Genomic DNA, 27755 nt, shown 5'->3' with positions numbered 1-27755 from the left:
TTGAATGTATTAGAAAACACATTCTTGCCCTGGCCGGTTTGGCTCAGCAATTAGAGCATCAGCCTGTGGTCCAGAGAGACCCGGGTTCGGTTCCTGCTAAGGGCATGTACTTCGGTTGCAGTTTGTCCCCGGCCCTGGTTGGTCGTGCAGGCGGCAGCCACTACATGTATCCCTTTCACATCGATGTCTGTCTGTCTGTCTGTCTGTCTGTCTCTCTCTCTCTCTTCCTCTCTCTCTGTCTGAACAAAAAATGGAAAAATGTCCTCGGGTGAGGATAAAAAAAAATAAAACACATTCTTTTAGATATTATCTTTAAAGTTATCTGTCAAAAATAGTATATGTCAAGTGATAGAAATCTTGGTTTTAAAATCAGTCAGGTTTTTTTTTTTTCTTTTTTTTTTTTTGTATTTTCCCCCCTTGCTAATCTCACTTAATTTCTGTTATCTTTTTAGTGTATAGTACTAGATGGGGGGGAGACAGAAGGGCTTGGAGGGAAATAAGAAGAATATCTCACATAGTTGTATTTATTCTAATGTTTACGTTTTTGGTTTACTCATCTCACCAATTTGCAGAAATATTCAGTATGGTGTGATTCATGACACACTCCACTCAAAGCGATAAACTGATGACTTCAGACTCTGATACATCATGTATAGACATAGTGTCTTAACTAAAGCAACCACCTAAAAAGCTGTACAAAGAGAACTCAAAAACACTGTAGATAAACCAAATTTGAATTACAAAAAAAATTGCATGAAGGTAGGAAAAAGAAAACAGAAATGAAAAATGAAGGAAAAAAAAATTGCAGATTTAAGCCCTAACGTATCACTAATTATATAAAATGTAAGTGGTCTAAATACTACAACTGAAAGACATATTGTCAGAGTGTATTAAAAAATAGGACCCAGCCCTGGCTGGTTTGGCTCAGCGGTTAGAGTGTTGACCAGCAGACCAGAGAGTCCCGGGTTTGGTTCCCACTGAGGGCATGTACCTCGGTTGCAGTTTGTTCCAGGCCCTGGCTGGGGTCATGTGGGTGGCAGGCTCAATGTGTCTCTCTCACATTGATGTTTCTCTCTCTCTCTCTCTCTTCCTCCCTCTCTCCCTCTTGCTCTATCTGAAGATAATTGCAAAAGTGTCCTCGGGTGAGGATTTAAAAAAAAAGGACCCAAATATATGCTGTTGTAAGAAATTCTCTTCAATTATAATGCTATAGAAAGGTTGAAAGTAAAAGTATGGATAAAGATGTATCATGCAAACATTAATAAAAAGAAAGCAGGAATTGCTATAGTAATATCAGATACAGTAGACTTTGGAGCAACAAGATTATCCGTAACAGAGAAGAGTATTACATATGATCAAAGAGTTGCACCATCAAAAAGAATGCCAATTCTAAGTGTGTATGCACTAAATTACTGAGCTGAAAAATACATGAAGCAAAAAATGACAAATGTAAAAAGAGAAATATACAAGTTCACAAATATAGCTGAAGATTTCAACACCCCTATTCATCAATTGATGGAAAACTAGATGCAAAATCAGTAAGGATATAGAAAACTCAACAGCATCTATAACCAACAGACTAATTGATACTTCACCTAATAGCAGCAGGACACACATTCTTTTCATGTGACCACAGAACATATACCACGATAGACCCTATGCTGGACCAGAAAACACGTCTCAACAAATTTAAAAGAATTAAAGTCATATGGAATATAATCTTTGACCACCAGAGAATCAAATTAGAAATCAATAACAGAAAGGTAACAAGATAATCTCTGAATGCTTGGAAACTAAGAAGCACATACTATAAATAATCCATAGCTCAAAAAGGAAGTTTCAAGGGATGCAAAAATGCACTGTACCAAGTGAAAATAAAGATACAATACACAAGTTTGTAGACCACAGATAAAGAAATGCTCAAAGAGAAGTGTATAGCATTAAATGAATACATTAGAAAAAGTCTCAAATCAATAATCTAAGCTCCCACTTCAAGAAACTAGAGAAAATAGAGCTGGATACACCCAAAGCAAGTGGAAAGGAGGTGATAATAATAAGAAAAAAAGTCAATAACATTGAAAAAAAGAAAAATAGCCAATTTTTAAATTCTGGTTATTTGAAGAGATAGATAAAAGTAATAAACCTCTAGTAAGACTGACAAAGAAAAAAGAGAAAAGATGCAAATGACCAGGAATGAGAAAGTGTGTATCATTACAGACCCTGCAGACATTATGGGCATATTACAAGCAACTCTACACACATAAATTTAACAATTTAGATGAAATGGACCAATTCCTCAAAAAACACAAAGTACCACAACTCACCCAATATTAAATAGATAATTTAATTTTAATAGATATTAAATAGATCATTTGAATCGCCTTATAACTATTAAAGAAATTGAATCTGTAATTTATAAACTTCCAAAAAATAAATACTCGGTTCCAGATGCTTTCACTAGAGAATTCTAATAAACATTTAAAGAAGTAACATCATTTATATACAAGCTAATCTAGATAACATTCATTTTATGACAGTAGTATTACCCAGATACAAAATCAGACAAAGACAGTACCAAAAAAGAAAAAGAAAAAAGAAAACTAGAGACTGATATCCTTTATGAATATAGACACAAAAAATCTTAACAAAATATTAGCAAATAGAATTCAGCAACATATTTAAAAATTCTATACCAGGACCAATTGGGGATTTATTCCAGGGATGCATGACTGGAAAAAACTATTAGTGTGATTCTCCAGGCTAAAGAAGAAACAGCACATGAACCTATCAGTTCATGCAAAAAACCCCAAACACACACACACACACATTTGACAAAATGCAACACCCATTCATGATAAAAAAAAATCTCAGAAAAATAAGAACAGAACTTTCTCAACTTGACATAGAGCATCTATAAAAAAAACCAACACATAAAAATCTAAAACTAACATTACTCTTAATGTTGTAAGACTGAATTCTTTCCTCTCAGATCAGGAACAAGGTCAAGAATGTCTGCACTCAACACTCTTATTCAATATAGTGCTAAACTTTCTAGCTAGTGCAAAAGATAAGAAAAATGAATTAAAAGAAGAGAGGCAAGAAAGGAAGAAATCAAACCATTCCTATTTGGTGACATGATTACTTATATAGAAAATCCAAGGAACTTAAAGAAGACACTCACTACATGAATAAGTGAGTTTTAAAAAGTAATAGGATACAAGATAAACATGCACAAATTAATCATATTCCTATATAATAGTAATAAAAGACTAAGCACTAAAATTAAAAATATAATACCATTTACTTCCACTCAAAAAAAGTAAATGCTTAGGTATAAGTTTAATTAAGCATATATAGGACGTGATGATAAAAGCCACATGATACTGATGGAAGAGCTAAATAAATTAATATATCATTTTCATGGACTGGAAGACTCATCACAGCAAAGATTTCACTTCCCCCTAAACTGATATACAGGTTTAACACAATTGCTATCAAAATTCCAGCAAGAGTTTTTTGTAGTTAAAGGCAAAATTAGTCTAAATTTATATGGAAAGGCAAAGAAATCTGCATAGAGCAATTAAGTGGGAAGAATTAACTTACCCAATTTCAAGATTTATTATGTTGCTACATTAATCAAGACCGTGACACTGGAAAGGGATAGACACATATGTCAGTGGACTAGAACAGGGACCCCAGAAGCTGACCCACACCCAGATTTCTGACTCATTTTTGACAGAGATGCAAAACGAAGCCCACGGAGGAGGCAGCCTTTCCAACACAGGACGTTGGAGCAATTGGACATCCACAGGCAAGACAATGAAGCTTGACCGGAGTCTTACTTCTTATACAAAAATTAACTGAAAGTATGTCATGAACTTAAACATGAAACATAAAGCCATAAAACTTTTATGAAGAGAGCAGAAAATCCTCAGGATCTAGGGCTAGGCAAAGCCTTTTTAGCATTATTCCAAAAGCATTATCCATCAAAGGGGGGAAAAAAAAGATAAACTGGACTTTATCAAAATTGAAAACTTCACCCAATCAAAAAATTTATAAAAATGGAAGACTTTAGGAAGATGAAAAGACAAGCTACAGACTCGGAGAAAATAATTGCACACCATATATCCAATAGAAGACTAGTATTAAGAATATAAACCTTCAAAACTCTACAGTAGAAAAGTAAATCCAGTTAGAAGATGGACCAAAGGCATGAATAACCATATCCTGGGAGAGAACACTACGGATATCAAATAAGCACACGAGATGATATTTGACATAATTAATTATTAGAGAACGACAGAATGGCCAACAGGAAAACCAGCGACGCCACCAAACTGGCAAGGATGCGATCGGACCGTCTCTCAAGCATTGCTGGTGGGCATGTAAAATGGTGCAGCCATTCTGCAAAACAGTTTGGCAAGTTTTTGAAGAAATCTTAACATACTACTTCCATACTACCCAGCAATTGCACTCCTGGGCATCTGTCCCAGAGAAAAGAAAACGTATGTTCACATGAAAATCGGTATATGAATGTTTATAACAGCTTTATTCCTAATAACCCCAAACTGGAACCATCCCAGTGTCCTTTACTGAGTGAATGGTTACACTATTCATACCATAGAACACTACTCAGCAACAAAAATAAACAGACTATTGACACACATGCCAACCTGGATGACTGTCCAGATACTTAAATTGAATGTATGATTTCATTTATATAATACTCTTGAAATGACAAAATGATAGAAATTGTAAATAGATGAGTGGTTTTCAGGTTTTTTTAAAATTTTACTTTCAATTGCAGTTTGCTTTCAATATTATTTTGTATGAGTTTCAGGTGTACAGCATGGTGGTTAGACAATTATATACTTTACAAAGTGTTCCCCCCAGTATCTCTAGTACCCACTTTAGCACCATACATAGTTATCTCAGCATTATTGACTGTATTCCCTATGCTGTACGTTACATCCCCGTGACTGTTTTGTAACAGCCTATTCGTACTTCTGTATCCCTTCACTTTTTTCATCCAGTCCCCCAGTAAGGAGGAGGTGGGGTGGGAGGGATATGAGTATGGCTATAAAAAGGCAACACGAGGGATTCTTATGGTGACGGAAATGTTCCCTATCGTGACCCTGTCAATTTCATGGTCTTGGTCTTGACGTGGTTTGCAAGGTGTCGCCTTTCAGGGAAAGAGGATGAAGAGTACACGGGATCTAATTTCTCATAACTGCACGTGAATCTACAGTTATCTACGGTAAAATGCTTTATAAAGAGTAGAACCCTCTCATGGATTTCAGATGAAAATCAAGGTCTTCCCTTGGCTCTTCCCCACCTCATTCATTTCCTACTTCTCTCCCGCGCCCATCCTGCTGCAGCAGCCACAGTGGTCTGCCTGCTGTTCCCGGTCGTGCTCAGCAAGCTCTCGCCACAGACCCTGGTGCAGCTGTGCCCCCTTATCCGTGGGAGACACATTCCAAGACCCCAAATGGATGCCTGACACTGCGGATAGTACCGAACCCTGTATACGCTATGTTTTTGCCTATATATGCATATCAAGGAGAAAGTTTAATTAACAAATAATTAGGCACGGGAAGAGATTAACAACAAAAACTACTGACAAACTAGAACAGTTCTAACAGCGTACTGAAACCAAAGTCATGCGACTATGCTCTCTCTCGAAACATCTTCTCGTACTGGACTCACGCTCCTTGTGATGATGCAAGATGATACAGTGCCCACGTGGTGAGATCGAGTCAGGCACTCGGACCGCATGGGAGTTCGAACTCATGGTTTCTTTCTGAAAATTGTTATTTAATATTTTTGGACTGGTGTAGAAACCCTGGACAGTGAAACCTGGGATGAGGGGCATCGCCGTACTTGCTATTCCCTCTGTGTGCAAAGCTCCTTCCTCTGGCTCTGCTAAATCACCGAGGTCTCTGCTGAAATGTCACTTTGAACACGCTACCCAGAGGAGCACCCCTGTCACTCTGTGCCGTTACCTGGATTTATTTTCCTTTTCTCATTAGAAACAGATTTAATATGTTTTAAAAGGTCACGTTCCTAGGATGGGAACCTTATATTTTCTGCGATTCCTCCTCTTTTCTATTTGTTCTGGGATTTAGAGCATTTGATTTCAAAAGCAGTGTGGAGTTTCCTCAAAACATTAAAAGTGGAACTGCCTTATGATTCAGTGATTCCACTTCTGGGAATGTATCCCAAGAAACACAAAATACTAATTTGAAAGAATATATGCACCCCTATGTTCATTGCAGTATTATTTACAATAGCCAAGACTTAGAAGCAGCCAAGTGCCCATTAATAGATAAATGGATAAAAAAGCTGTGGTACATTTACACAATAGAATATTACTTGGCCATAAAAAGGAAGGAAATCTTACCTTTTGAAACAGCGTGGCTGAATCTGGAGAGTATTATGCTAAGTGAAATAAGCTAGTCAGAGAAAGACAAGTAACATGTGATTTCACTTATATGTGGAATCTAATGAACAAAATAAACTAACAAACAAAATAGAAACAGACTCAAAGATACAGAGACAGACTGGCAGCTGTCAGTTGGGGGTTGGGGTGAAAAAGGTGCAGGGATTAAACAAAAATTAAAACAATAATTTCATAGACACAGACAACAGCATGGTGCTTACCAGAGATCGGATACAGGGCTGGAGGAGGTAGAAGAGGGTAAAGAGGGGATTAATGGTGATGAAGGAGGCTTGACTTTGGGTGGTGAGCACATGATGCAATATACAGATGATGGGTTATAGAATTGTACACCTGAAACCTATATAATTTTATTAACCAATGTCACCCCAATAAATTCAATAAAACTTTAAAAGATTAAACAAATAAACAAAAGAGGCCATCTAGGTGTAATTTAAGGGTTCTGTAGTACTATAGATGTTCTCTAGTCTGTCATGCTTATGACCGTACACTGGTATTTCCCCCAATAACTAAAGTTTGAAAGAGTCAGCATTGACTCCATAGGCCATGAATATGCCTCTAAATGACTTAACTCTTAATTCTCTTCTAGGTTTTTTAATCAGTCCACGGTATAAAGACATACTTCAGGAGGATCCTGAGACATCTTGGACAAGCCTCCCCACATGTGGCAGGTATGTCTCTGTTTAGACACTGAGTGTGCAAGAAATGTAACTTGATTCTTCTGTAGATAAATATAAATTATATTTAGATTCTCCCATTAACCATGTGGCAGCATTCTGAGATTGCATCTAAGCTCTAGGTGAGTTTATGGGGTACCAAGCTTTTGAGGGGTGTTGAGCCTGCTCCTTGGCTGACCGAATGGAGAAAGAAGTATGATTCAAGGAAATAAAATAAAATACTTCAGATACTGTACCCTATATGATAAACAAATATTGCTTGTTCTCCTTTGAGTACTACCATGTGATTTTATTTTTCTTTATTGATTTTTGAGAGAGAGAAAGGGAGAGGGAGAGAGAGAGAAAAATAGAAACATTGATGTGAGAGAGAACATTGATTGGCCACCTCCTGCATGCTTTTGGCCCACAACCTGGGCATGTGCCCTGAACTGGAATTGAACTGGCAACCTCTTGGTGCATGGGATGATGCTCAACCACTGGGTCACACCGGCTGGGCCCATGTGATTTTTAATCTTTACAATGGTCCTGAATCTTTTATATTAAGGATTTGACATTTGAGGAAACCAGGCGTATTAATTCACTAGAGCTGCCATAACAAAGCACCATAAATAGGCTGTCTTAAACAACAGGAATTTATTGCCTCATAGTTCTGGAAGGTGGGCGTCTGAATTCAAGGTGCCAACAGGGTTGATTCTTTCTGAGGGCTGTGTGAGCAGAATCTGTCCCAACTCTTCTTCCTGGCTGGTAGATGGCATTTCCTCCCTGAGTCTTTACATCGTCTTTGTTCTTTGAATGTCTGTCTCTATGTTCAAATCCCTCTTTTTTGTAAGAACACCAGTCCTGTTGGATTAGGTCCCACATTCATGGCCTCTTCTTAGCTAATTATATCTTCCATGACCCTATTTGTAAATATCCATTCTGAGATACTGGGTGTTAGGACTTCAACATGTGCATTTTGGGGAACACGGGTTAACCTATAGCACAGGGCTCAAAGAGGCTCACTGGCTTCAGCGTCACACAGACCTTGAAATGCCGGTGCCGGGATTCTGCACCATGACGGTGTGACTCCAGGGCTTGTGTTCTCTCTGCTGCACTACACTTCCTCTCCGGCAGCTCCTGAACGCAGGCCTGTGCGGCGAGGGGCATGCTGCCTTTCCGTCCACGAGCAAAGCAGGCTGGTGACGCAGGGGTCATTTAGGAAAGGAACTCTTACTTAGACCTAAGGGCGTACCATTGAATTGCCTCAGAATAACTCGCCTTACACACAGGAGAAACAGGAATATGTTTGAGGAGAGATCCAATCTAATACCATAGGCTAGAAAGTGACTTTATACCTGGATTAGACGTATAAATTGTGCCAGGATTCAAATAGGTCTGAAGCTACTAAAATGGTCCTGTGTCCTGTAGTTTGCATTTTGGGTGCTCTTGACTTGTATTAATATCTGAATATGCCATGTGTATGTGGTCTGCTTCATGCAGGGCGTATTTAAACAATGTGTACTAAAACAACATACTTAATGCATGCAAAGGAAAAAGGGAAAAAAATCTCTGCTATAAAGTTCCTGTAGACATTTACTAGATAATGATAGCTCTACTAAAAAAGGGTAAAATATGTTCAGCTTCAATGAGGATTGCATTTAGGAGAATTATCAGATTATTTTGGATATTTTCCTTTTTAAAACAATTTTTTTATTGCATCCCAGTGGGAGATAAGAATTATAATAGTGATTCGGAAAAGTGGCTTCGTGCATATGAACATAATTTGAGTCTTGTAGTATTTATCACTGTTTTATTCCAGATGGTAAAAAAAAAAAAAATGTCTATTGTTTTTTCAGTTAGTGCCTGAAATACATACCTGCAGAAATAAGTCTATTATAAATTTTTTCTTGCCAAAATTCCAATAGATGCTCACTTACCGAGAAATATGTGTACTGAGAAATATTTAAGAAAAATACACTTTAATGAAGTTGCACTAATGATATTTATTTAGCTAATTGTGTACAGGGATCTGAACATAATTTCAAATAGACGACTGGCCATGTAAATAAGCCTCTCACAGGTGTGCAGAGTTTTGAGAATTAGACAGCAGATCTAATGGAAATCAGAGTAAGCCTCAAAGCAATATTTTATTATAAATTAGATTTCCCATTATAAAACAAATATAGCCACATAACAAAAAATATTTTTAAATAAGGGTAAAACATTGCTAACAATACCACTAAGCAAAAGCAATACGAGTAACCTTTTGGTATATGTATTGCTCTGTTTTTATTCATTTGTTCAGTTGAGGATTATGAGCACTTACTTAATGCAGACATTTGGGAAATAAGGAGGGCTGGGACCCAGCTTCTGCCCTGACGGAGCTTTTTAAATTACCAGGGGAAACAATGAATGAGGCCTTATAATAGGTGATCATTGCAATACTGGAGGACTGTGACCAAAAAGCTTGCTATCAACTCTTGTAGGTCTGGGAGGGCCTACTCAGGTAAGTTGGGATGGAAACATGTGAAGAAATCTTTTAGCCAGAGAAGAAAATACATCTTATTTCAAGGAAAAAATATCTTCTAAGGTATGGGAGAATTGAAATAACATCATACAGGAGCTGTAAAGAATGCATCATGTCTGTAACAACAGAGAATGAGGTTGGAGATGTAGGAGGAGGCCATATCATGGAAGGATTAATGCCAGTTATCCTGTTGGCAAGAAGGTTTTCACATAGGGAAGGACTGACTGTGTTTAGAATTTTATTTTATTTTATTATTTTTTTTTAATCCTCACCCGAGGATTTTTTTTCTTTTTTCTTTTCATTTTTTGTTCACATAGAGTGGGAGGAAGAGAGAAGAGAGAGAGAGAGAAACATCAACGTGAAAGCGACACATCAAGTGGTTGCCACCCGCAGGACCAACCAGGGCCGGAGACAAACTGCAACCGAAGTACACGCCCTTAGCGGGAACCGAACCGGGGTCTCTCTGGACCGCAGGCCGATGCTCTAACTGCTGAGCAAAATGGCCAGGGCTAGAATTTTATTTTAGAAAATTTAATCTTTAGCAGTATGATTGGCTGGATGGCTTAGAAATCACAGACCTTAGGAACTAAGGGTTTGTTAAGGGTGTGTGTGTGTGTGTGTGGTATATAAAAGGTTACATAAATGATGCTTGGTTTGCATGAACCTCTAGCAGTATTTTGGTAGGGACTCTAAAATGTGTTCTCATGGTCATCTATTTTTATAAAATTTGCAAAAAGTGTGAGTGTTTAATCAGTTATGAGTACTTTCCCTTTCTACATTACTACACCTCTGTTATGTTTCTCTTAATGTTGTCATTGGCGACAGAGTTTGTATTTGCAATTTAACCTTCTTTTTCTTTACCAGGGCCCCAAAATTGCATAAACTCAGGACTCACTTTGCAGATCCATCCCCCAGATGATATTGCAGCAATTCAGAAGAGAAATGGCAGGTTCTTAAACCGAGATAGTAGCTGTAGAGATGAAAAAGAAAATGATACAGAAGACTAACAGGGGGGAATCACTGGCTATGCTATTGTGAGGGAAAGGATAGTTCCAAGATTTCTTGCTTCTATCGCTTGGGAAGTGGTAGAGCTGTTAACAGGAAAAAAAAAATGGTAGGGGCTGGTCACTGTGGTAAATATCAGTTTATTGAACATCTATATGTGTGTGTATGTTTCATATTTTTGAATTTTGCAGAAGTGGATTTAGTCTATCACAGTGCATATGTATTTTAATGGATCTTGTCATCTATAACCAAGGTCTTTACCAGATAGATTGTGCCATTCAAGACTGCCGCAATTAATGTATAAATGAGTTTTCTTGTCTATCCCCACTAGTATTGGGCATTATAATTTTCAAACAAAATTATTGGGTAAAATCAGTACCTCCTTTTCATTTATTACTCTGAAGTGAGATAAATACCATCCATTATTGTGAGCTCTTCATAGGAGCCTGTTTTCAGGGGGTGGTCATTGTGGTCTTTTCTTGGTAGTGATTTAGGAAGCACTAGAAGGTAGTTGCAAATCTTTTATGTAAGTAGTTATGTTACATATTCCAAATGCATGCATACATACATACATTACAAAAGCTAGAAATAGGTGGGGCTAAAACAGTTTTGTAGACTAGGTGGTTTTAAACCATGTATCAGCATTTTTTTTTTTTCTAATAAGGATCAGATAGTAAATATTTTAGGCTTTGTAGGCTCAGAGATGAAATTGAGGCTATTGTATAAATACTTTAAGAGGCAACATTTTTTTCACAGAATTTTTATTGACAAATAGTTCAAAATGTAATATTCTTAATTAAGTAAAGTTTTCATAAGTCTAATAATGAGAAATATTGCATTCTTTTTGGAGGGAGACATTTCACTTCATTGTAACCCAAAGCTAATGTTCTTTATCATGAACTTGGTTGTAAATGTTAATTCATCAAGCCATTCTTATTTCACAGACGGTGAGCTGGATTTGGATCACAGGCTATACTGTGCCAACCCTGTTTTAGACAATGACATTTAAAAGTCATTTTTTCATTAGGCTTTGTTAAATGTTTTATTTGACAATAAGTTTCAGTTCTGTTCCATACTTTATTTGAACCCATGGCAACCTACAATGTAAAAAGTACTCACCAGGATGTGTGTGTGTGTGTGTGTGCGTGTGTGTGTTATATGTGTGGGGGCATGGGTGGTTTTATTCACCATTGCCAATGACATTTTGGGATATATTTGAGGTAGCAACACTATTACAATGAAACATTTTGTCTGCTTAGGTTAACAGATCAGAAAAGTGAAACAGGAAACTAGCCGTGGCAGGTCCAAATTTGGTCCGTTGGAGTACGTATTGGAATGACTTGGAATGTTCCCTGTTGTTGACTTTGAGTTGGCTATAATGGGTTCTGTTCATTAACGTCTGTTTCTACAAACTTTGCAAGGTTTGCGCTTTGGTTATAGCTTTGCTGTTGCTCAGCAACATTCCAAAATGTCTTAAGTCTTCCCCAACCCTCCCTCACAAGCTTGATGTCTTAAAATATATTTTATCACTTTCACATTTCATTTGCTAATTGTTTTGGTAGCAAGGCCCCTGAGTTCCTATGGTTTCAAGAAAGAAAAGGAGGAGGAACAAAGAAAAGAAAGAAATTGGAAAGATATGAACATTTAAAAAGCTGACAAACAGGTCACTTCACCTACTTCAGAGGTTAGACCGTGTATCTTGAAAGTTTCAACTGGAATTTGATTCCTAAATCCAAGACCATTTTTTTCCTTTAAACTCTTAATGAATGGTCTGGGAAGTCTATTAACATTTGGATAAGTTCAGTTACTTTCATGCGTATGCTGAATATGAATTGGATTTCTTAAGAACTGATGATTGGATGGAAAGTTTATGTTTTATCATGTTAGTAAATATGGTACAAAGAATTGGTATCTTTCTAATGCATAATGAAGGATCATTCAAACAAATGAGCTCAATATGAAAACCTTATTTTAAAAAATGTAAAAAAAACTTTTCCTACATTACTGCTATGCAGAATATTTTGACTTAATATTGTTTTAATGGATAGATATGCTATACCTATTTATACAACAGCCATAGCTATGTGTATTTTTTAGAGCTAATGTATTATTAGATTGCAATTTTTTTTCCTGAGAGTCAGCACAGGAGAAAAATTCCATCAAAAATAAATTTTTTGCAAGTATTTTATTACCTTATTTATTTCCATAGACTGTTTGGAAAGCAAGGTTCCAAATGCATGTTTCCATAGTTCTGCCAGTGGCCAACTCAGCTCTTCTCAACCATTATCTTGTTTTTTTAGCTGCTGAAATATGTGGCAGTTTTTTAAAAAATCTTTAATTCCACATTTTGTTTATACTTCAGATACAGAAGCTCTTTGTTTTGTTTTGGTTTTTTAGAAAATTAGTACTAACAGCTTTATCACTTCAAGAACAAAATTTGCTTCAAACACCATTCTATTTTACTTTTCACTGAATTCTCCAATTATTGTCAATTATCAGTTGGAATCACTCTGCCTTAAAATGAATTCTTTCAGTAGATACTTATAATCACAATTAATGACAAATATCTGATATTTGTTATTTAAAACAAAACAAAACAAAAAACATTTGTTCAACTAGAAAAGGAGTAAATTATTTTACCAGAGGTAAAAGTAAGCTTTGGGGTCCTCTCTCTTTTAAGTTCTTTCCCAGATTTGGGGAGAAACAGTGTGTTCTGTTGATCACGTTTTATAAAATTTGCAAAGTAAGGTCTTTAATTGCATTCATTTATGACCAGCGCCTGGACTTTCACCTTCCTCATTCCTTCCCTGTTTTACTATGGCTTTGGAGAGGCCATGGGTTTGTTTTGGTGTGTGTGTGTTGTGTGTGTGTGTGTGTGTGGGGGGGGTCAACCAAGGGGAGTCAGATTGGGGTTATAATGATTTTAAGTTAAGTGGGATATAGTTATGTTGTTTGCAAACACTTCTGTGTGCAGTGAAGCTGTTGATAATGTTCACTTTGCAAGTCACTGGAGCATTGCGACACACAGGTGAGGACCCAGAGGCCATGATGTCCTGTGGACGGTCCTAGAGCACTGACACCTGACACATGCAGGTGGAGGACAGACACTGGGTTTGAAGCATGCAGGGTAGGGTCTGCTCTGTGGAACCTTTCTTGCTATTAGTTGTGTGATGTTGGAAAGAGAGAATATGGATTGTGTCTGTGCCCAGTCACAGGGGAAGTTCTCTCCTCGCAGAGATTTCATGACTAATGCAATTAATACTATTATTAATGCACCAAATATGTTTTTCTTTTTGATGGATATTACACAACTAGAATTTCTTAGATACCTGTGTTTCTGTAGTAATAATACAGGCAGCAAGTACCACTGTGTATGTGCAATTGCATATTCTCTGAATCCCAATAATATATAGTTAAAAATGAATTTTGATTAATTAGACATACTAGATTTTAAAAAGGTTTATCTCTATTTTCTCTATAGAAAATGATATTTACAAAGGGGCAATCAAAGAGTGTGCAGTCAATAGTATAGGGGAAAAGCATTAGAGAGGTATGGTCAGAGAGCTAGTTCATAAGGATAACATGCTTTTTTTCTAGATTTTGTGATGTTTGTGATATTTCTCAGTAGTTTAAAGTAGTAATTTATTGGGATTTTTTTTGTCACTGTGAATAAATATTTACTTTTATGTTAAATTAAAATTTTTAATTTGTATTCTTATTCTAACATTTCATAAGCTTTGGGCCCCCACAAAACCTAGTTGCATATAATGAATATTTATTAAATATTTAGATACCATGAAGGTAAAGAGTTACTTTTAGACCAATATATAATTGTCACTCATTGTGATTGGAACTGAACTTTTCTATAATAACAACATTAATAATATCTGTAAGCTGTAGCTAAGAAGACTTTCTACCTTCTGAGGGTCTTGAGGTGATGAAATAATTTATTCTACAAAGCATTTTCTTATGGTTGAAAAACTGTTAAAAGCCCTCCATTTAACCAGGAATTCATTATATGAAAATAGTATTTACTTTATCATTTACCTAAACTACCTGTTCTGGTTTAAGTTATCAAAGGAAAAAAGAAAAAAGAAGGAAGGAGGGAAGAAGGGGGGGAGGGAAGGTGAAAGGGAGGGAAGGAGAAAGCTCGTGGGTCAGAGACTGTCTCCGCAGAAGGGGCTGCATGTAACGGTAGGACCGGCTCTGAACAGGGGTCAGACTGCGAACCCTGGCCAGGCACACTCTGAGGAAAGTAGACCAAAGTAGTGTTCAGGTTGTCTCTACATAGGTCCTTCTGAATAGTAAGTTTCAAACAAAAATTTATGTAACTAGTATATTTGTTTTGGGGGTGTCCAACTGTGTTTTAAATAACTTGTCACAGGGCAGTACTTAAGATGTTTCAAGGAATTAAGCCCAACATCTTCTTCGGTAAACAAATTTGCATTGTAACATTGTAGCTATTAGCACAAAAAACACTCTGTCCTAAGCATCTCTGTGCTCACCTGTCTTCCACTTGTACCTGGAGAGTTAGACACAACACACGTACAGAAACCCCCTTTTTTTCTGTTAATCCTCACCCCAGCATATGTTTTCCATTGATCTTTAGATAGTGGAAGGGAGTGGAGGGAGGGGGGGAGAGAGAGAGACAGACAGATAGACAGACATCGATTGGTTGCCTCCTGCATGAGCCTCAACCAAGGCCAGGGCTCGAACCTGCAACCCAGGTATGTGCCCTTGACTGGAAATCGAACCCATGACCCTTTGGTGTGCAGGCTGATGCTCTAACCACTGAACCACACTGGCTAAGGCCAGACAACCCCTTTGTAATGCGTCCATTTGGGGTACACAAATGGACAGGTATTCACAAAGATGCATCCAGGGATGACTTTTCCTGCATCATTCACCTGATTACTTCTAGGGGTGCTGGTGGGTGACTTAGAAAGTGTTAGCGGAGGAGACCTGAGTGTGAGCGTGACCGAGTGGGGGCTGTGCCATGCAGCACCGCCAGGGTGAACCAGCCTTGCCAGCAAGAACAGTGGAAACAGGGCAGCTCTAAATGAAATGAGCTGAATATTTCATTTGGCCACTCAGCTGCCTGCTCCAATTGCCTCCTTTACTAAAATAAGAGCTTAATTTAAAGTGACAACAACATCAGTTTCTGTGTGCTCCAGTCACACTGAACATGATTTCCTTAACATAAACACTATTTACATGGACCGTCTGGATATAGCAGGGAATCGGGAGCGTGCCCAGCTAAGACACAGGGTACAATGAAGGACGAGGAGCAGGCAGCTGAGAATTAACATCAGCAAATGAAAGACCGACCCTCAGAGGGCATGTTCCTGATACATTTTAAAACGAGAGAGCATTGCACTAGTAACCTTAGCCTTTGTAAAGACTATGCCATTTAAAATAAAATAGCACCTTTTGAATTTAGACACTTAACCACATGCATTACGTCTGACCCATTTTCTAACTTACGTGACACGAGAGGACGGATCCCTAGCTGCAATTATTAGAATCTTTCAAACAATTGCAACCAATAACCTCCCTCCCCAGACTCCTTCTCACGGCAGCCTGCACTTCTTTGAGATAAAGAGGGCGTCTCGTTCAGTGAGGGCAGGCCAGACGGAGACCGTCAGGGCAGTGGGCCAGAAGACGTGACCCTTGAACTGAAGGCTTTGATGTCAGAGCTGGTGGTACCCAGGAAAGCCCTGTTTGCAAGTGGTTTTCAGCTGCAGGTTCTGGAAGATTAGAAGCAGAAGTGTGACAAGGCACCGGCCTGTCAGAGTCCACAAAGTAACAAAAGTTACTTCTTTTAAGCACCCCAGACGAGATAATGAGGGAGATAGCATGGTTGATGGCTTATTTCCACTATGAGGATGCTGTGTATTGATTTCACTGTGCCGGTCCTCTGAGAAAGGTAAGGATCACAAAATGCAGACATCTTTAACTTAATCCTATTAGACTGACTAACATTAAATGGGATTTAGTGGGGTTTTCCCCACCAGCTTCATAGATAAGAAAAGGAAGGCACAGAGAACTTGCTCAGACCTCTGAAGTCACACAGCAAATCAGAGAGCAGTAGAAGAATTTTGGTTTTTGCCAAATATTTCTACTTACTTCACATCACCATGAATACTCACATTTCTAAAATGGCTCTTCTCTTAAACCATCCCTTGATTGGGCTTTGTAGATGGTCGATATCAGACACTGATCTATGGCTTCTAGGCTCCGAAGACCCGAGGCTGCCGATCCGATGGCAGCTCTTTTTAAAGTGTGGTTCTGTGCCACCTGTTCTCCTCCTCCAGGCTCTGTGCCTGGTGAATGCCCTACGGTCCTCACCCCGTACATTTTAGATAAAGCTCTTGTTCACCAAAGAAGAAAGTGACTGATCTTTCAAAACTAGTTTCTTCTTTTAAGAAAGGCATAGTGAGTGACAAGAAAAAAAAAAGAGAGAGAATCATCAATATCTAGCTGACCTTAATAGAATACTCATTAATCAACAGGCATTTACTTCGGATCTATGAAATCATCAAGCATTATATTAGGGGGGGGAGAAAAGTATCTCCGACCTCTTTAAGCCCGTCTCTGGAAAAGTTTTATTATAATCTGAATAAAAAAGTTTAGACTTCTGCAGAAAGCCAATAAGTATATTATAATTGTGAACAATTAAAATGCTATTTTGGTGTTTAAAAGAATGCCTTTCTACTGTTTTCATCTTCATTTTTACCATAAGGGAAATGTGAACAGAAGAATACCTTTTGCTCACCACTTGTTAAACACTGATCGGCTCTTCCAGGTACTATTCTAGATATGCTCCCCACCCCTCCAGAGAATTACACATGTTATTTCATAATCTAATGGGCATAGAGACAGTTGTACAAATATTAACTGTATGTGGTGAATGCCTTAAGAAGACAGGTACTGAGTTTTGAGAGCAGGGGAGAAGTGGGAATAACCACACCTGCACTGTGCGACCTGTTCAAATGACAAGGACTTTGACATCTATCCCCAGTAGTAGCCAGCTCTTCAGGTTGGTCTGGACCATCAACAAATGTCAGCCTGGACTGGCAAAGCCAGTGGGATGGGACCCTGCAGATCATGGTTGGGAGGCAGTCTCTTCACAGATTATTGAAATAGTAGAATTGGCTGAAGGCACATGGGAGGCTGATCTGTGCCTGACCCTTCCCTGTCCTGTATCTTGGCTTCATCCAACTACTGTATCCAGCTACAGTAAGGCTTTTGATGACCGTCTCTTGATTTGTCAGGAGAGCAAAGGCTGGCCTTCTCTTGAGATGCCTCTACTGCTTTGTTGCCACTTAGTAGCTAGGGGCATGCTTGGCCAGCAAGAGATGCAGGATGTATCTTGGTGTAAGTGATACAATCCACTTGGAAGACTTTCAGGGCTCTGATGAGAAAATTCCTGAAATAGACCCAGGTAGTCTACTGTCTCTCCCGTCTTCTTTCAGTCACCTTTCCCCTAATTCATTAATAGTGGTCAGGTTCTCAGTTCTGAAATACCACTGTGTATCATTAAGTCATTCATAGTTTTATGTTTCGCCAACATAGGATGTTTTAAGAATATTCTTGCCTCCTTTGCTATTTTCATTCTAAACTTTTAGGGGAATATGTATTTGTTGTGTTGTATATGTTGTATTTGGTCGTTCTCTGTTCTTTGAAGGACAACATTTCTTTCGTGCTAACATAGGAGATAGTGTTGTGTCATGTTTTTCATGAATAGAAGAGTTTTGCCATTTTTAAATAGAATTTCCACACTAAGTACTCATTTTCATGAAAAGGACCATGTTTTAAAGTAGAATCCTGATATAAGATTATATATCTCACAAGTTTCTGCTTAATAAGTTAATGTTTTATTGTAAGTTTTACATCGTTAATTATGTGCGCAAGAATTAACTTTTCACATTTCATCATTCAAACATCTAGTTATAGGGAGAGGCATGGGGATGAGTTGTAGTTTTGGGACAGGTGACCCCTCAGCTGTTTATACTCCAAGCCCTTGCAAAACCCTTCCCTGTAACAGTGGGCTGTCATTGTGTTATCTCCCATCCTGATTGGCCTATAATTGCGTCCCATCCGCAAGACCACAACCCAAAAAGGCAGCATCATGATTTTGCAGCAGCTGTTGCTGCAGAAGGTAAATGCCGTGCAGATATTGATGAGCTTGCTAATTTGTTTAGTAGACAGAATTTAGAACGGGGAACAGGATTTGTCTGCTAGCTGTCATCATCCATCAGCCCCAGGCTGCCCCAGGCACTGGGTTTGCTTTTTGCCAGATTCTAATTTTGCTTTATTTTTCCTTAGCTTCAATCCACTTTATTCATTTATTATAATTGGGAGAGTGGTGGTTGAGATAGGGAAAAAAATACCCATGCCTCCCACTGGAGATGGAAAGCTCACTTATACTGCTGTTTTCTATATCAGAGGATTCAAACGGGACCTGTTGGTCTGTTCATTGATGTTGTTAGTGAATGAAGACTGCGCTCTCATGTAGGGGTCCTACAGCACAGCGTGACTGGAAGACTTGCCACAGTTGCCCTCCATCCTGCGTGTTTCTCCCTAGATCAGAACTTACATCATTAGATTGATCCCTTTGGGGTTCACGTTCAATGCACTTAAAAATTTTTTTTCCAGTATCCACTTGTATTACTTATTGTGATAGATGCTGAAAATATATTGGTGAATGAGAAAGAAAAAGTCCCTGCTCTGAAAGTGCCTGGATTTTAGGGGTGAAATAAGGAAATAAATGTACCATACTTCAAGAGAGTGATAAAGCAAATGAAGGAAATAGAGTGAGCGGTAGAGTTGAAAGTGCTATTTGAGATATAGAGGCCAGGGAAAGTTCTCTGAGGCGATGACCCTTGAGACTCGAGTGATGACAAGTCGTGTGAAAATCTGTGGGGAGACTTGAGGGAGGTGAGATGGTAAAGGCAAAATCCAGAAGAGACACGGAGTGTGTGAAGTTCCAGGAACAGCAAGAAAGCCAGTGTAGTTAAAGCAGGTGGTGGGGGCGAGGGTGGGAGGGAGCATTAGGGAGATGAAATTGGAGAGAAAGACGGGGTCAGGTCACGGGATTTGATCCTAAGTGTGATGGGAGGCTGGTTGCCACTGGAGGAGTGACTTGACCTGATGCACATCTGGAAAAGCTCGCCCTAGCTACTGTGTGGAGGTAGGGGACAGAAGAGGAAGCAGAAACATACGTGAGGAAACCATTGCAGTAATTCAGTGAGAAGCGATCCTGGCTTGTACTAGAGTGACAACAGTGAAGTGGCAAGTAGTCAACATTTCATATATCCTGGAGATCTCTAGCTGGTAGTTAGTTTGGACAGGTATGGAAAGGAGAATAATCAAGGGTGATATTTAGATATTTTGATTTTGAGCACCAAATGGTCAGAATGCCCATAATTAACCTGTACACACTCAGGAAGCCTATAGGGTGTGGCAAGGTGGTGCTAACTAGATGTTGTTTTTGAAAACTCATTGCTGGTAAACTTGAACTAACATGTAGAAAAAATGGTCCTGGCCGGTTTGGCTCAGCGGTTAGAGCGTCGGCCTGCGGTCCTGAGAGACCCGGGTTCGGTTCCCGCTAAGGGCGCGTACCTCGGTTGCAGTTTGTCCCCGGCCCTGGTCGGTCGTGCGGGTGGCAGCCACTCGATGTGTCCCTTTCACGTCGATGTTTCTCTCTCTCTCTCTGTTCCTCTCTCTCCCACTCTACCTGAACAAAAAATGGGAAAATGTCCTCGGGTGAGGATAAAAAAAGAAAAAAAAAAAAATGTAGAAAAAATGAAATGCCAGAAGACCCAAGATGAGTAAATGTTACCCTGAATTTAAAATAGGATAAAAGTTTGTATTTTAAAAATGCTATATTTTAAGGATTTGAATAAAATCACAGATTCTACTATAATATAGATAATTTCTGAACACTTAGAAGGAAAACAATGTTCTCCAGAAAGCCAGTATGAGTTCTCTGACATCCAGTCATGCGAAATTAACTTTTTTATAATAGAGCTACCTTATGATCAGATGTCATCATTTATATAATATAGTTTTACATCATAACGTTCTGAGAAATTAGGAAGGAAATTGATTTGGTTGACAGTATGGTGATCTAGACTAATAACTGAAGAACCATATCTATAGGGTATAGATTAGTATATAGTTATCAACCTGAAGAGCTATCTGTAGTCAGGTGCCATCTGTTCTATTCATTGGCTTTTCCCTTTTATTGTTTTAATTAAGAGTTTTGTTGAAGGAAGAAAAAAGTGAGGAAAGTAACACTAATTTTTTTTCTGGCAAAGATATACTTCGTATTTTAATCCATTTTGTCTCATTTGGTGCTCAATAGTAGGCTCCATGTTAATGAGGTGAAATTTAATAGTGTGGATTTTAAATCAATCAGTCAATGACAGGTAGAGGATATCTGAATAGATAGTCCATTGTCAAAATATTATGGCTGATTTTATGTTTAATGTAAGCTAACAATAGGACATAGCTGCTCAAACAAGAAGTAGTCACCTTTAACAGCATTAGTAGAAGGAATATAGTGTCCATAACCAATGACATAATCACCTGGTAAAATATACATCGGTCATATGTCACTTAGGGGTAAAATAATTTGAAGGACGTTGGTGATTTAGTGTCTAAAGCTAGTGAATTAGGGGAGTAAATAATCTAGAAAGGAATAGTTCATATGAAGGGGAATTGTTTAGCATGAAAAGAGCAAGTTGGGGATAATTTTCAAACAATACAAAAAAGAATTGGCCTTTCAGTCAGTCAGGGTCTGGCAAGAAACAGATGATGGACTTAAATGATATGAGGAGAATTTACTGCCGGGAGTAATTATAAGTATATTAACAGGGTTAAAAATACCAAGACCACAGTAAGATATCACTTCACATCCACTCGCATGGCTACCATAAAAAAGACAGATAATAACAAGTGTTAGTGAGGATGTGGAAAAATTAGAACCCTCATATATCACTAGTGGGGATGTAAAATGGGCGGTTGTTTGGAAAAGAGTCTGCAGTTCCTCAAAAGGTTAGACCATGAGTTACTGTATGACCAGCAATTCCATTTCTAACTCATTCAAGAGAAATGAAAATATTTGTCCACACAGAAGCTTATGTACAGTGTTCATAGCAGAATTACCCATAATAGCCAAATAGTAGAAATAACCTAAATATTCATCAACTGATGAATGGATAAATAAAATGTGGTATATCCATACAGTGGAATATAATTTGGCAATAAAAAGAGATGACATATTGATATATGCTAACAACATAGATGAGGCTCATAAAATTATGAAAATGACAAAAGCCAGTCACAAGAGAGCACATATTACATGATTCCATTTATATGAAATGCCCAGATAAACAAATCTATAAAGATGGAAAGTTGATCAGTGGCTGCCCAGTGCAGAAGGGTGGGAAGAAAAGGGGAGTAACTGCTGGGATGGGGTTTCTTTTTACATGAAAATGTAAATGGTCCAAAATTGATTATAGTGATGATTGTACAACTTTATGGGTATATTAAAAACCAGTTCATTGTACACTTGAAATGGGTGAATTGTATGTTGTGTGAATTATATCTCAATAAAGCTGTTATTAAAGAGGACCAACAAAGGTTGGCACAGTACTCTCGGGCTAACAATCACAGGGAGTGGTCACCATGCCTAAGCCTGAAGGGACCTGGAGGGGAGCTGTATGGAGAGTTCTACTCGCCTGGAGAGACACCCCCAGACTCTGACATTCACCTGCAAGGAGGGGTTGCAGAAATATGTGTTTTGACCTTACTCTGCTCTTTCTCTTTGATCTCCTGCTGATGCATCCTATTTAAAACCCAACCAGAAGCTTGGGAGCGGAGTCTCGTAATGTGACTCACCGAAATCAGCACCCTGGAGCACAGAGCGGGTGAAAGGTGGAGGCTGCAGCTGGGTGTGAAAACCTGAGTGATTCTGCGTATATCCAGAACTGAGACCGGGGAAGGAAGATTAAAATTGGATGTGTTGCCTCAAAGGGAAGTAAAATATGATCTCTGGAAATAGAGTGTTGCCGAATCTGAGATGATAATAGTGAAATTATATAGAGGATTCCAGTTTTAAGTGAAGGATTGAATTAATTACCTCTGAAAGTTCCCCTGTAACTCCAAGTTTCTGCCTCTAACCACTGGCATATTGGCACCAACTGTATTATCATTTGGCCAGCTGTGATCTTGGAAGTTCAAGGTATGGCCTTTGGCTAAGAGAACATAGAGTAGGTATATTTTGATGAAAGTGGGAAATCAAAGGGAATAATATAAGTATGGGGTATGCTCCTTGAGTTCAACTTCACTGAACAAATAAATTGGTCTGTAACGTGGTCAGAGACAGTCTGAGGAGAGAAGTGGCCAAAGAAAAATAGAGCAGCTTGTCATCAAAGAAGGTGTAGGATTGGGAGAAATAAAATTTGCCGACTTAACAATTTTACTGATTATGTATATTAGCCCGACTTTCCATTTCAGTTTAAAACGACAGTGATAAGATGGCACTTTAATATTCTCTGTAAGCAAATTGTAGTTGGCTTTCACGATACATGTAAGATGCCAAAGTCGCATGATGGTCTTCTTTCCTGCAGGACCCCTTCTGAATTTATAGGAGTAGTGACAGATCCCCCATGGAACCCACATCTGACTCTGTGCTACCCCCAGGAGGCATGCTTTATGCAACTCCTCTCTCCTTTGTGAAGTCAGATCTACAGGATTGGGCTGAATGTCTGAGAAGAGAGTGGAATGTTACTTAAATAGTCATGTTAATGGGGAAGCTGTGTTCAGCGACTCCACCTTTGCAGGCTACTTATGTTGATGACTTTAGAGAAGTTATTTGATACATTATATGATTTTCTAAAATTGGTGCTTTTACTTTGTGCCATGTTTTATATCTACTACATTAAATATATAGCAGTATAATCATTTACATGATTTACTGCCAAAATATAGAAACGAAGATGCTCATTTACAACTGTGGACAATATCCAAATAAACCACTGATATGCCCTGCCAACTTAAATGGCTGTAGGATTTGGAAGAAATACCCAAGGCTGTGGAAGTAGTTTTTTATTTTTTGAGGTTTTAATACACTTTGTCTTTATTTCTTTTCTTTTTCAAGAAATTGTTGACTATCCTTTTCAAATTTCAATTTAATATTTCAGTTACAGTGTACATTCAAAATTTTGTATTAGTTTCAGGTGTACAGCATAGTGGTTAGACAACCATATAGTTTCCACAGTGTCTCCTTCGATATTTCCAGTACCCACCTGGCACCGTACATAGTTATTACAATGTTATTGACTATATTCTCTATACTGTACAGTATATACACATGACGATTTTTAACTACTAATTTGTGCTGCTTAACCCCTTCACCTTTTTCACCCAGTTCCCCAACTCCCCACTTTTCCATTTATTTTATTTCTGGACATCCAGACAGATCTCATAAATACTTGATTAGATATTTCTTGTGTTTTTAGAAATTACATTGTACAGTAAGTTTTACTATTCACTGAAGGCCAGTGGTTTTAGATTACTTTCCCTTTATTTCTACAAGTATCATTTTAATTTTTATCAACTTGCTACTCATATTATTATTATTCATTATAATGAATGGCATTTCACTGGTATAGGACATTTGACTGGGTATAGGATATTTGGTATAGGACTATTGTTCAGATACGCATTTCCCAGTTATATGAGAAGTACCCAGGAGTGCAGCTTTCTCATTTTCTTCCCATTCCATATATTTCATATATACATGTATGTTATTCTATTCTTCACTGTTGTTTTTTGGTCTCACAATAAGGAGAAGAAATTTCTCTATTCACAAGTGTTTTACACAAGACATCTAGCTATAGCATAATAAATATTTATGAATAATATAGGGTCAATATTATAACTAAATGATTTAATACATATAAAATAATACCCAGGGTTTGGTATGTAGTATTGTAGAAGTCATACAGAACACCTAACACGTACTAGGGCTTAATAAAAATAGCTGTGATGATGGTGATGATGATTGTAAAGTAGTCTACAATGACCAAAGTCAATTTTATGTTAACGATTTGGGGGAAACGTCAGGTAATTTAGTGAAAATTTTAAAACATTTAATCTTTTAAATTTATTTTTAAAATTTCTCATGAATCTTAAAGATAAAACGTGAAACATAAAATGTGCGCAGCATACGGTCTCATGAACAGACTCTCAGAAGCATGAGTGTGTGTTTTCTTGCCGTTCCTAGAAAGGCAGGAGACCTGCATACCCAGGGTAGTGCTGCATATTTGTCCTTCTGGGTTGTCTAGACTCTGGTCATATATCAAGGTAGACCACACTACCTAGGCTATTTCTTTAGCATGCATGACATGCATTGACAGTATGAATTTTGCTGCCTCTGATTTATCAGTATATGATGAGCTGTAAGGAATTCTCTCTATTAAAACCAAATGGCCCTATAAAGATTTCTTTATTTTTTAAAAGACCATCATTGAAGACACTGTCAATTCTCTCATGTCTCTTAACTAAAAACTCATTTGAAAACAACCTGTTTTAGTGGTAAGAACTAGGAAAGGTTATGTGTGAGAACATACATTTCTTTTACATCATAACCACTCCCCTGAACTCCATACACACATATGTAAATGGCTCTTTGGCAACTGCACTTGGTACATATAAATGAGCTCTGCCTATGCCCCTCACACCAGCCCCCCGAAGTCTTCCTCAGCTCTTAAAGGAAAATCCATTCTTCCCATTGCTCAGACCCCGAACCTTTCATCCTTGACTACTCGCTTTCTTTTATACTCAGCAAAACTGTCCGTCCTACCTTCATGATAGTTCCAGAATCCACCACCTCTCATCGCCATGCTTTCCAATCTGGTCTAAGCCACTCGCATTTCCACCTGTGATGCCGGTTCCTATCTGGTCTCTTACCTCTGTCCGCCTTCAGCCTGCTTTCATACAGCAGCCAGGATGAGCTTCGGAGTGTAAACCAGACTAGTCAGATTGTCTTTCTCTTGCCTGGACCCTCCACTGGCTTCCTTCCTCAGGGGGTTCTTACTAGGACCGTCAAGGAGCAGTCAGCCCCCGCTGGACCCCACCTTCCACTGCTGTTCCCCTCTTCTGCATTAACCGTACCAGCCGTAGCTCTTGGTCTGCCACGCTGGGCTTCTACACTCCTGCAAGTATCCCTCTGCCTGCCACGCTCTTGCTCAGACTCGGCGTGACTTATTCCAGCACTTTCTTCAGGTCTTTTTCTTTTTCCTTTATTGATTTTAGAGAGAGAGGAAGTGAAAGGGAGAGAGAGATAGAAACATTGATGAGAGTATCAGTTGGCCGCCTCCTGCATGCCCCCACTGGGGATTGGGCCCACAACCTGGGCATGTGTCCTGGCTGGGAATTGAACCGGTGACCTCTTGGTGCATGGGTCGACCGACGCTCAACCACTGAGCCACACCAGTACCTTCTCGGTGAGGCCCTTCCTTCTACACTATCTGAAATCGCGCCTGGCCCTCCCACAAACACTTTTTTATCATCCCTTGCTTCAATTCTCTCTCCTTAGCACTTTCCTAACGTGGTGTGTGGCTATTAACTGGCCTTGTTTGTGTGTTGTCTCCCTGAGAAGACTATTAACTGCATGAGGGCCAGGAGCCTTGTCTGGTTTGTTTACGGCCCCATCGTTAGAGCCCAAGATAGTTCCTGGCAAATGGAGACATTCAATGAATATACATTGAATGAATGAATAATTCAAAGTTGATTTTGGCTGCTGTTCTGTATTTATGGCCAGATACAGAATAAATAATGCATGTTGTTTTCTTCTTGAATTCCATGTAGGCAGCTTTGGGGTTAAAGTCAACTTCTTACTAAATTATTTTGTCATCCTTTCTCTCCTCCCTCAAGCATTTGTCTGCTATGATTACATCTGTCACATCCCTATTAATTAACTACAAGTCTTTTGAAATTTTTTTTTCAATTTTTACTTAGACAAGACTGGCAAATAATCCATAGAGAGGGGTGATTTTCAAATATGAGAGGTCTGTTTAAAAAGAGAGTCTTATAAGACTCAACTCAGATTTTTCAGAAAAATAGGATCTTATCCCATCCACTGGCTATAAGTTGGGGTGCAAGACTTGAGTATTTAGAAAAGGATTTTGCAGGTGAATTCATTAATTCACACAACCACCCATTAAGAACCATTGATGCAGCAGTCATGTGTATGTATACCGCCCTTATAGACAAACACACCTTACACTTTATACACTGACTTATACACTCTCATAGAAACTGAAAGTTTCCTAATTTAAAGAAACATCCCCAAATCTGTCAATTTAGGGGTAACAAACTATATTTATATTAAATGTAAACATACATGTTTAATTATACTTGTTTTGGTCGCTTGTTTGTTTTGAATTTTTAGTTTGTCAATAAGTCAATTCTCTACCTGATCTCTAGCAGTATCTCGCTTTGGGGTATTTTGGGTATTTGTTGTGTTCAGACTGACCTTTTACCATCTGCAGTGAGCATCTAAGTACTTCCCCAAATAGGTTCTCACACCAGTAATGCATGCCTTCCCCAGACTGGCCTGCTGCTGCGGGTCCTATTGGTGATTGCCACGTCAAGCGAGAGTGATGCTAGGGCCAGGTCTGAAGACTCCCTCAGTCTGTTGCATACTGCCCTATAGATGCCCCTTCCACCCTTGGAAGTTTCACTTGTTTCGAACTTTAGTGGAAATTTCAGAGCCTATTCTTTCTGGTTAGTTGCCTTTTACTGAACAGACTTAGAAACACAAAACTCTTACTGTATTATCCTCATTCATCTTTATATTTGGGTAAAGCTGAACATATAAGCCATTTAGTGTAAACAATTTGATATCATTTTGACCTTAGTCATCCAATTCTTTGTTTTTCCTCAATTTACTCCCTTATGCATTCCACTTTCCATTCAAATGGGACAATTACAAATACTTGCCCTTCAAAATAGAAGCACCGCGAGTCTGACTTTGGGCATGGGGTTTATCTCTAGGTTCTATGAGCTAGATGCATGCTAATTTACTAGCGCTGGA

At 38.5% G+C, this 27755-nt stretch overlaps 1 protein-coding gene across 1 annotated transcript in view; it reads left to right on the top strand.

Moving 5' to 3' along the window:
• SOX5 (SRY-box transcription factor 5) overlaps nucleotides 1-27755 on the top strand; it is a 960413-nt gene that overhangs the window by 133841 nt on the left and 798817 nt on the right. The window contains exon 2 of the mRNA XM_036251464.1: nucleotides 7047-7128. The gene's annotated coding sequence lies outside the window, so the exon portion shown is untranslated. The remainder of the gene's footprint in view (nucleotides 1-7046; nucleotides 7129-27755) is intronic.

The sequence above is a fragment of the Molossus molossus genome, unplaced genomic scaffold, assembly GCF_014108415.1.
Source record: "Molossus molossus isolate mMolMol1 unplaced genomic scaffold, mMolMol1.p scaffold_m16_p_10, whole genome shotgun sequence".
Lineage (NCBI taxonomy): Eukaryota > Metazoa > Chordata > Mammalia > Chiroptera > Molossidae > Molossus > Molossus molossus.
The sequence above is the reverse complement of the archived record's forward strand: the minus strand, read 5'-3'. Positions and strand labels throughout refer to the sequence as shown.